Below are 10,398 nucleotides of genomic sequence, written 5' to 3'. Positions count from 1 at the left end.
CTTTTATTTATATAGTATATTAGGTAAAAAGATCATATTTTAAGAAAATATTGCGCGTAAGATTTTATTAAAAAAATATTAATAGACTGACACTTATAATTTTAATTTATTTTCTTGTATAATTTTCAAATAAAATTAGAAATAAAAATATTAAAATTAGTTACTTAATTCAAGGAAATGTGTTTGACCTGATGTTAAAATAAACATTGAAGCATATCATATTTTAATTTTAATCAGGATAATTTAAATAAGTAGTAAGCTATTATTTGATTTTATAAAAATAAAAAAATATAACTTTTTTAAAGTGTGATCTCTATTATTATTTTCTATCATATTTATTTAAAAATATTAATTTAATTTTTTGATAAACAAATTAAATATCAATAAATATATTTAAAACTGTAATTTTAGACCGTAAAACGGGATCAAGGACGTTATTGTAATTTCAAAGCTAACATGATGACATTTCAGATGTATAACTTATAACTCTATAGAAACATCTAGGCAATTATGATCTCTCTCTCTCTCTATATATACTACTACTACTACTATATTTATTTATTATACTTATTATTAAATTTATATTATTATATTTTTTTCTATTCTATAGAAAAACTGGTTTCGACATGGGATAGAAATGACATAAGAGATTTATGTGAGGGTAATTTTTTCATTTCATTTCAAAAGCTGATAAGCATCTGTTAACATTACCTACGTGTATCCATCATAATTTTTCTATCAAATACGTGGCTTTTTCTCCATCTTTCTTCTCGAATCTTTCCAACTCCTCTTCTTAACTTGAACGCTTCTTTGTTTACCAGGAAAAAAAAAAGCTTAACTCTTTTTTCTTTGTAGAAAAAAAATTCCTTTACTGTGCTATAATAAATAGAACAAGAAGGAATTTAAGGTGTCCTTTGTTTCTGGCGGGTATGTTTACATGATCTCTAACTTTTGCGATACTGAAAATCAATAATCTGTTGGATATTTGATTTAATTAATTTGTTGTTTGTGGTTATTGCTTCTTTGCTTGCTTTCTGATTTAGGTTTTCTGACTTTTAATTGGGGGTTTTTCGTTCTAATAGTAAAAGAATGAAAGTTTGTTTCCTGGGGTTTTGTTTAGGGTTTCTTGACTCTCATGCAAGAACAAGACCCAATTTGATTAGATTGAAATTTACTGAAAGGAAGATGTAAGCCCTCTATGATTTTATAGTAAACCATTTGGTCATTGCTATGTGAAATCTGAGTTTGTGAAATTCAAGTACTTTGATCATTTAGTTATTATACTATGAACAGGTGATGTTGATAATTAAGAAATTATATGGTGCTTGAGGGAAGATGGATACTTAATTGGAGTCTTGACCACAGAGAATTTCAAAAGTGAAAAAACTTCTACAAATGTCCCCCTATGTGAGATATTATTGGTAAGTTACTAGCCTTGTGTTTTGATGATTTTAATGAGAAAACTTATTTATTTGAAAATAAAAAAACTTTCTTTTATTGTTGTGTTATTAAGATGTGTAGGTGTGGATTTAATCAACAGTGTTCCGTACAAATCTCAAAGTAGTAGTCGTAGTATTATTCTTTTAATTTCTTGTTCTCCGATTTCTATGGCTATCTGTTATTTCTTGTACTTCAACTATTATATTATTTTATTATAGTACTATTTTGTTACTATCTTTTGTTTCTTACACTTCCACTATTTCTTTCATTCCTTACCAGCTACCAAACGACCCATGTTCAAGTGTAAATGGCAACAGGAAGAACATATGCACAATTATGGGCACCTATTGGCCATTTTGTGTTCCTCGTGCTTATGAACCAGGGATTTCTAATTTGCAGCAACTCTGATTTGTAAATTCATTTCATTCTATTTTATTCATTCCTACTTCTAGTAGCACTGGAGGATATTGCTGAAATATTATGTCTTAATATTTTAGTGTGTATGAAATTTTTATTTGATAATTTGAAAGATTCAAATTATCAAATGAGGAATAAAGCAATTAATGATGTTGGGCGCTTTGATAGTGTTGAATCACCAGTATTGGTTTGCAATGATGAGTTCATTTGTAAACTTAATAAGCATTGGAGAGATGAGGATAAACCTACTGATTCCCTTTAATATCTTAACATATACCTGAACTTGAGCTTTCAGTTGTAAGAAAATGCTTCAATATTTGCATGTCACACCTCATTTAACATAGATGACTAAGACCCTGTCCAACTATTAATATTGGGAGACATTGTGATTTCAGGGGAGACAACATCAAGGCAAGCAGAGGAAATGGGTCATAGTTTACTGGACAAGATGCCCATCTTATCAATAAGTTTTTGACATACTTCTGAACAATCTTTGTATGCTGATTTAAATCCAAGTTGTCTTATAGTTATGACCCATTCCTATGCCTAATTTATGGCGCAATCTGTTGTCATGTCTGAATATTGTCCCCTTAAAAGAAAAGTTGATACTCACTCTAAATGTCAATATATTTTTCACGACAAATACCCTTGATTTTATATTAAGTAGTCCATCAATTGGTGTTCATTAAATATGGACATGCATCATTTCTTTCGCTCTTTTATTTTGGTTGTTTGTTTAATATGAAGTTGCTTTTATGTAGTCATGTGGTTATAGATTTAAAGCCTTTTAGGTTTTCATGGTCCTGAAGTAGGAAGGACGTTAATATAGTTTGACCCGATTGCACTAAAATTTGATGTTACTTACAAATGGAGACAACTGTTGTTCGTCTCTCCTGCAGGTTCATGGTTTGCTACATCTTTTGGGGTTCGATCATGAGATTAGTGATAAAGCTGAAGCTGAAATGGAGAAAGAAGAAGAGCTTCTTCTAAAAAGTCTTGGGTGGAAGGAAAAAATATTAATTCAGAGCACATATGATACCGAGGTTGTTGGAAGTCCTCCTTTGGAGAACATTGTTGATGTGCCTAATAACAACAAAAATATTATGGCCTTTTATATTTTTTTTTAGAATTGGTAATTTGTATTCTTCAGCATTAAGAAAATGCTGGTACCCTCAAAAAAGAATTACAATCATATGAAAACAGACTACAAGCTTACTTAAATATGTCGTCGTTATTTCACCAAATTGCCTTATGAATGGCTTGGTGGAACAGCCTCATCTTGGGATTTTAATGACGATGAAAGAAATAAAAAAACTTTTAGTGTTCGTAGAATTAGAGTCTATTTGATTCTGACAAAACATAATTGCTATGTGAATCCCATGTGTAAAAAGAACAAGTAAGAATAATATCATAGACTTCTCAAGTAGTAAAACTTGCTGAAAAGTTTCAAAGATTCCTAATCACAATATGTACACTTTATGTGATTAATCATCTGACATTTCTTAAAAATCTTTGCTCTTTGCAGATGTGAAGTGTGAAATGATACAACAGTGGCACACCAAAAACATGTAGCAACTCGAGCTGAATTAGGTTGGCTCTTCTTCTTCTTCTTCTAATTCTAATAATTGATAACTACTTAACACGACTTCTCTGATTCAGGTGAATACACAATGCTTGAATTTACTGAGAATATAAAGGCGATAATCTACTAAACTTCGTCTCTAATTTAGTTTCTCTTTTTTTGAAAGATATGTTCTAGAGTAGATATCTTAGTTCATGTTTTGATACCTTGTTACTGTTAGTTTTGATTTGGCAAAATGTCCTTTAGATGATGGTATTAGCATCCAGAAATAAATCATAGAAGAGTGAGAGGTGTCTACTTTCGTTCCTGAGTTAGAGTTATTCTTAAAGCTCAGAACGACTATCATCGGTTTTATTTTTGTGTGATCTGATTTATATATTCATCAGAAAAATTGTTTCTACATGTGTTTCTTATTGCATAACAACAGTCTTTTCCTAATGTAAGTTTATTGTGCATAATTCGTGTTCAGATCTTTTGAAATCTGCTGCTTATGCATTTTATTTTCATGTGTTTGGATTACAAGAATTATCTATCTTCTTAGAAGAAAATTCTCTCTTATCATTTCAACTAACTACAATTCAATCTCTTTTCTAATTAATACTAATCCTCTTTCATCCTTTCCCTTTCATGACATGACTGGATCATATCGTCTTAGTACTCATTTGGATAACCATTACTCCAGTTTTCATAGCATTATTTCACCTAAAAGTGTTGCTTATGAAGGTAAAGATTAAAACTTTGCTATACCCTTAACATGCATTTCTTGTTTTCCCATGAAAAATTCTAACTTTGAAGCTCATGTTTATTAGTTTAGTGTGGTAAAAACTAGAACTTTACTAAAAGATTTATTGAATTTATTGTGGTGTAAACAGTGGCAACATTGATCTCCATAAGATCAAAATGAGAGATGAAAATCGTGTGTTGAATGGATGGGATATAAATTCTGTTTGCTCTTTTGGTTTTAATTTGTACTCTCTTATGAGAGAAAATGTGTGCCTACATGCGTGCAACTTGAACAAAAAGTGACAGTTTACTTATAATTGCGCCTATCGCTTAAATAGTTACACACAAGACAACTATGATTTAGTTCTTTTTTCAATCACATAATCCTATGAGTACTAATCCTACATCTCTATCTTTTTTAACAGCTCTCAATGTTATCATCAACAATCAAAATAACGGACTATAGGACATCATCAGTGTTTCTTATCATGTGGAAAAAAATTATACATAACTATCTTATATAATTTGGATCTTTAGAAAGTATTGTCAAATAGTTATTATATAAAAAATTATCGTTTTAAGTCTGTAAATTTATATTTATATTTTATGCCTTATGCATGTTAAATTTTAGTGCTCAAAAGTGTCTATAATGTTGGGTCCGTGTTAACACGGGCCATGCACCTCTAGTATTATATAGAAAGATGAGTTTGAGGGATGACCAAGGTGTGTACGAGTACTACCTAGATTGAAAATGTTAACCAATAGATTTGTTGTATGGCCCTACGCACTGGCAATATGGCAAACTGAGTGGTAGATGGTTGAGTTATAAATCGTCTACAATTTTGTAATTCTCTACTTGGTGATTCATAAAATATTAGTTACCAAAAAAAATATGAAAAAGGAGCTTTATTGTAGCTCAAGAAGAAAGATTTAAATATTTTGACCTATTTACCCCTATACTTATGTCATCAACATCACCTTATTTCTCTTCTTCCAAAACATAGACCCCAGATGTAGGCCCCACTATCCGCCCATCCTCATTTTATTTGATCATATAATTACGTGTCCCTTTTTGATATGAATCCTAAGTTGGAGTAATTTTATATATTTCATAATCATATTTTTTTTGAATAGTTTTGTGTTTTATTAGTTAAAAAAATTAATATATTTGGAGAACATACAAAATGACAAATTTGATTTTCTACAATTTTTATGTTCATAGCAAAATATAATAATAATAATATTTTTTGCTATTTGAGCAACAAAAAAAATATTTAAAACTTATTTTATATGTAATATAAATCGAACACCAAAGAAATTATATTAAATTTTTTATCAGCTAAATCTAGACAAATAAGTTATGAAAAAACTAAAATCATAATATATTTTTTTATTCAAATTTGAATAAAATAAAATGGGTGTGTTCATAAACATTTATTAGGTAGTTAAGTTAACCTAATAAAACATGTCATATTTTTCAACTGAACATATCCATCTCAACTAAAACATGCTTGAGGTTAACTACTAATTTTAGGCTAATTCATAAATTAAAGGATATGACATATTGTATATTCAATATATAAAATTTGCACTTAAAGTTTGTTATTTAATTCAACATTTGTGTCTGAAATTATATTATGTAATCATTTAATGTGTTAGTTATGGAAACTTAACTAAGTAATAAGTTCTTATTTAATTTTATATATATAAAAAGAAAAATTAATCTACTATAAAGTGTAATGTTCAATATCATTTTCTGTCATGTTTACCTAAAGATATTGATAATTTATTTATTTTTAAGAACATGACTGAATATCTATACGATAATATTGGAACCGTTCATGTGCAGATTTAAGATTAATATTATTCTTCTGTCGCAAATAAGAAAGTGGGGATAATTTCTTTTTATGCAAATTATCTTTTTTTTTTTTAAAAAATATTAATAAATTTCAAGAACATACTAAATGACAAATTTGATTTTCTAAAATTTTTATGTTCATAGTCAAATATAATAATATTATTTTTTTACTATTTGAGAAAAAAAATATTTAAAGCTTATTTTATATGTAATATAAATCGTACACCAAAGAAATTTTATTAAAATTTTTATCAGCGAAATCTAGACAAATAAGTTATAAAAAAACTAAAAATTATATCATATTTTTATTCAAAATTTACAAAAATAAAATGTGTGTATTCATAAATATTTATTAGGTAGTTAAATTAACCAAATAAAACATGTCATATTCTTTAATTGAACATATCCATCTCAATTGAAACATGTTTAAGGTTTACTATTCTTTTAGGTTAATTCAAATAATTAAAGGATGTGACATACTTTATATTCAATATATAAATTTTGCACTTAAAGTTTGTTAGTTAATTCAACGTTTGTGTCTGAAATTATATTCCATAATCATTTAATGATGGTTGTTGCAACTTAACTAATTGTAAGTTATTCTTTAATTTTATATATATATATATTTTTTTAAAAAAAACTACTGCAACGCGTAATGTTCATTATATTTTTTGTCATGTTTACTTGAAAATATTGATACTTTATTTATTTCTAAGAACATGATTGAATATCTATATTGTAATGGCCCATAAATGGGCCCTTCATTATCTAGTTAATTACTACTATTAATAGGAGTGAAGAAGCAGACAACTCTTCGTCAACATGCCTGATTTTTCACCTGCTTTAGCTACTCCGTGATTTTACTATATTATTCCTAATTAATTATTTTAAGTCATTTATATATAAGAAAATTAATAATACTTAATTAAAAAAAGATAAAATAAACATTTATGACATGTCTGTTTCAGCTGCTTCAATCGTAGTTTATTATATCACCTCAAATTAATTATTATAAGTCATCTAGGTATTAAAAAATTAATAATATTTAATAAATAATAAAATAGATATAAATGATAAATCAATTCTTGATGTTTTAAATTAATAGGACATCTTATATGAAACTTATTTACAAAATTCACAAGTATGTTTGCTCTATGATTTTACTATATTACCCCTAATTAATTATTGTAAGACATTTACATATAAGAAAATTAATAATATTTAAAAAAAAAAGAAGGTAAAATAGACATTTATGACATATCTGCTTTAGCTGCTTCAACCATAATTTTACTATATCACCCCTAATTAATTATTATAAGTCATTTAGATATTAAAAATTTAATAATATTTAATAAAAATAAAATTGACATAAAATGATAAATTAATTCTTGATGTTTTAAATTAACATGACATCTTATATGAGACTCATTCAATTTTTTTTCACAAATATTTTCTCATAGTAATTTTGTTATATCACTTCTAATTAGGTATTATAAGTCATTTAGGACATATCTACTTCATTGCTTCAATCATAAAATTTGGTTAACTCTCAAATTTATTTCAGTGCTACTTAAATTGGAATAGAAGAAAAATATTATAAATCATAATAATTACAAATTTAAATTATTTTAAGAATATAATTGAATATCAATGACACAAAAATTTGGATAAGGATAGTAACATATATTATTTAAAAATTACATAAAAAATATTCTAAATTACAATAGCTAACAATTTCAAATATTTAAAAACATATTAAGAATCTGATTAATTATCTAAATTATATTTGTGTCACGTAAATTTGGGATAGTTTTGACATTTTATAATTTGCATGTTTTATTGTTTTAAAAATTATACAAAGAAATAATTAAAAGTCATAAATATTAACATCTTATAATATTTTAAAAGCATATAGTAAAAAATATGATTGACTTATGAAATTCTAATAGTGTCACATAAGTTGCGATAAAGCAAGTAACATAAATTATTTGAAATTACATTAAAAGATACTAAAATCACAAAGATTAGCAACTTAAAATATTAAAAAAAATATTAGTAAAAAAATTTGACTGACTCATAAATTCTAAAATTGGGATAAAACGAGTAACATAAATTACTAAATTACATAAAAGGTACTATAAATCACAATGATTAGCAACTCAAATAATTTGAAAATTTATATTAATTAAAATTTGATTGACACTTCAAATATTATTTGTGCTACATAAATTGAGATAACGTAAATAATATATGTTGGACCCGTGCTGGCATGGGCTACAATATTAGTAATATACTAGTACTATATGTGTCGTAAAGCAGACACCTTCTGGTTGGCCTGCCAGCTTGCCCAAGGGGTAGTTTTGTCATTTCAAATGAATTTGCTACGTGTTCAATTGCACCTTCAGTTGTTGTACGTGTAGGTATGAGCATTGAGAACACGCCCTGCCAAGATCTCATCCATCTCTCTCGATTGTTTTGCTCTTTCACACTCGTCGTCTTTCTTACTCAATCTATTGCTTGAATTGTCTCTGCTTCTTCGACTGATTCCAGGTAATTATTTCAACCATCTTTCTGAGTTAATTTTACATTGTATATTTTTGTTTTTGATTGTCGGTATCGATTTACTCCTCAAAAAGTGTACTGTTTGCTTTGATGTCTTAAGTGTATGAAAAAATTCCTCTAAGAAACATGCTTTTCAGTAGTTAATTTCTTTCGGCTTTATTTCATGTTTTTTTCTATATTTTTTTTTTGGAATCTAGTAGTCTCAAATTAAAGATGTGTAGAGCGTACTAAAAGAGAAAGCAAAACAAAAACGGCGGGAGTATTGTTTAGGTCACATATGAATCATGGTGTAATAGTAAATAGTAGAAAGTTTCATACAATGGAATATGAAATTGGAGAAAGGACTATGTTAAGCTTGTCTTTTCTTGGATCACGATTGTTCTTGGAAGACAAGATTCAGCTTCTGCACAAATTAATACAAAAATTAGGATCAAGTTTATAGCATATTATATCTACATGATTTCGTTTGGTTAATTCTGTAGTATTCTTATGGAAAACGACATCTTTCATATAATCAAGACTATAGTGCTTTTTCCTGTTACTGATGTTGAATATTTTCTTGGGATAGTTTATTATCTTGTGCTTATATTATTAACTGCGATAGTTATTTTAAAGTTATGTCACCGTGATTGGTTTCCAACATCCTGATGTGAAATATATTCATGCTTTGTAGAGTCTTAAAACATAAAAGTTTTATAGTTTCACATTGTGCTGCGATTTGACTGATGAATACGGTGTATAGAAAAAATGACTATTCTGATGCACCGTCCATTTCTGTACAATAATTGAATGCAACTGCTGTTACCTTTTTAGGTTATTTTGTATGCATGGAGTGGGTTGTTTTCTGTACAAATGGAGTGTAAGTACCAGAAAGTAAAGAAACTATGATATTTTGAACTTTAGAATTGCAATTGTTTCTTCAGTGTTGTATACTTAATTGCTTAAAGCCTATAATGCCCATACTTTGCTTGCACTTTGAAACATATATAGATGCGTCTAAGTTTGTTTTGAAAACTTTCTAACATGCTTCTTACCTTATTTTTTATGTTACTAAACTCACTTATTATGGTCAATCGCATGTACTTACTTTTTATTTATCCATACTGTGCACTAATATGCAACCCTCAAGCAAGAAACAGACAACTGTCTTACCAGCTTGCCGATCAAGAATTATTTTGGTCATTCCAGGTAAAACAGAGTAGTATGTGTCAAATCCTTATGACAAAAGCTGCATGTGTAACGTCTACACATAGTTCCTCAATCAATAACAACAATAACAAACCCAGTGTATTCCCACAAAGTGGGGTCTGGGGAGCGTAAGATGTATGCATTCCATACCGCTACCTCCGAAGAAGTAGAGAGGCTGTTTCCAATAGACCTCTAGCTCAAGATAAAGAATAATAAATAACGAGGATGGATGACACAATAGAAAAATCAGGAATAAGAAACAATATAAATGAAACCAGAGAAAAAATGAAATACGAGAAATAAAGGCAACACTAAACAAAAAAATAGGAACTAAGAAATAAGAAATAGGACCCCCACCTAGTAGTAACATACCCCCTCACATACCAACGACACCTACGTACACAGTCCCAGGGTTACGAACCCGACTACACAAGATCTCTCTGGACTGCCTGCTACAACCCACACATTCACACTAGCCTTCTACCCTTATCCCTAACCTCCATACCTTCTTATTTAGGGTCATGTCCTCAGTAAGCTGAAGCTGCTCCATGTCATGCCTAATCACATCCCTCCAGTATTTCTTCAGCCTACCTCTTCTCCTTCTGAAACCATCCAAAGCTAGCCTCTC

At 28.4% G+C, this 10,398-nt stretch overlaps 1 long non-coding RNA gene across 1 annotated transcript; it reads left to right on the top strand.

The window, feature by feature from the left end:
* Positions 1 to 823: 823 nt before the first annotated feature.
* Positions 824 to 2,696, top strand: LOC124891336. The gene is made up of 4 exons (XR_007049648.1): positions 824 to 927; positions 1,121 to 1,187; positions 1,294 to 1,421; positions 1,720 to 2,696. It is a non-coding gene; the product is annotated as an uncharacterized LOC124891336 (long non-coding RNA).
* Positions 2,697 to 10,398: the final 7,702 nt, after the last annotated feature.

The sequence above is a fragment of the Capsicum annuum genome, chromosome 1 (genome assembly GCF_002878395.1).
Source record: "Capsicum annuum cultivar UCD-10X-F1 chromosome 1, UCD10Xv1.1, whole genome shotgun sequence".
NCBI lineage: Eukaryota > Viridiplantae > Streptophyta > Magnoliopsida > Solanales > Solanaceae > Capsicum > Capsicum annuum.
This window is presented reverse-complemented; position numbering and strand designations above follow the sequence as displayed.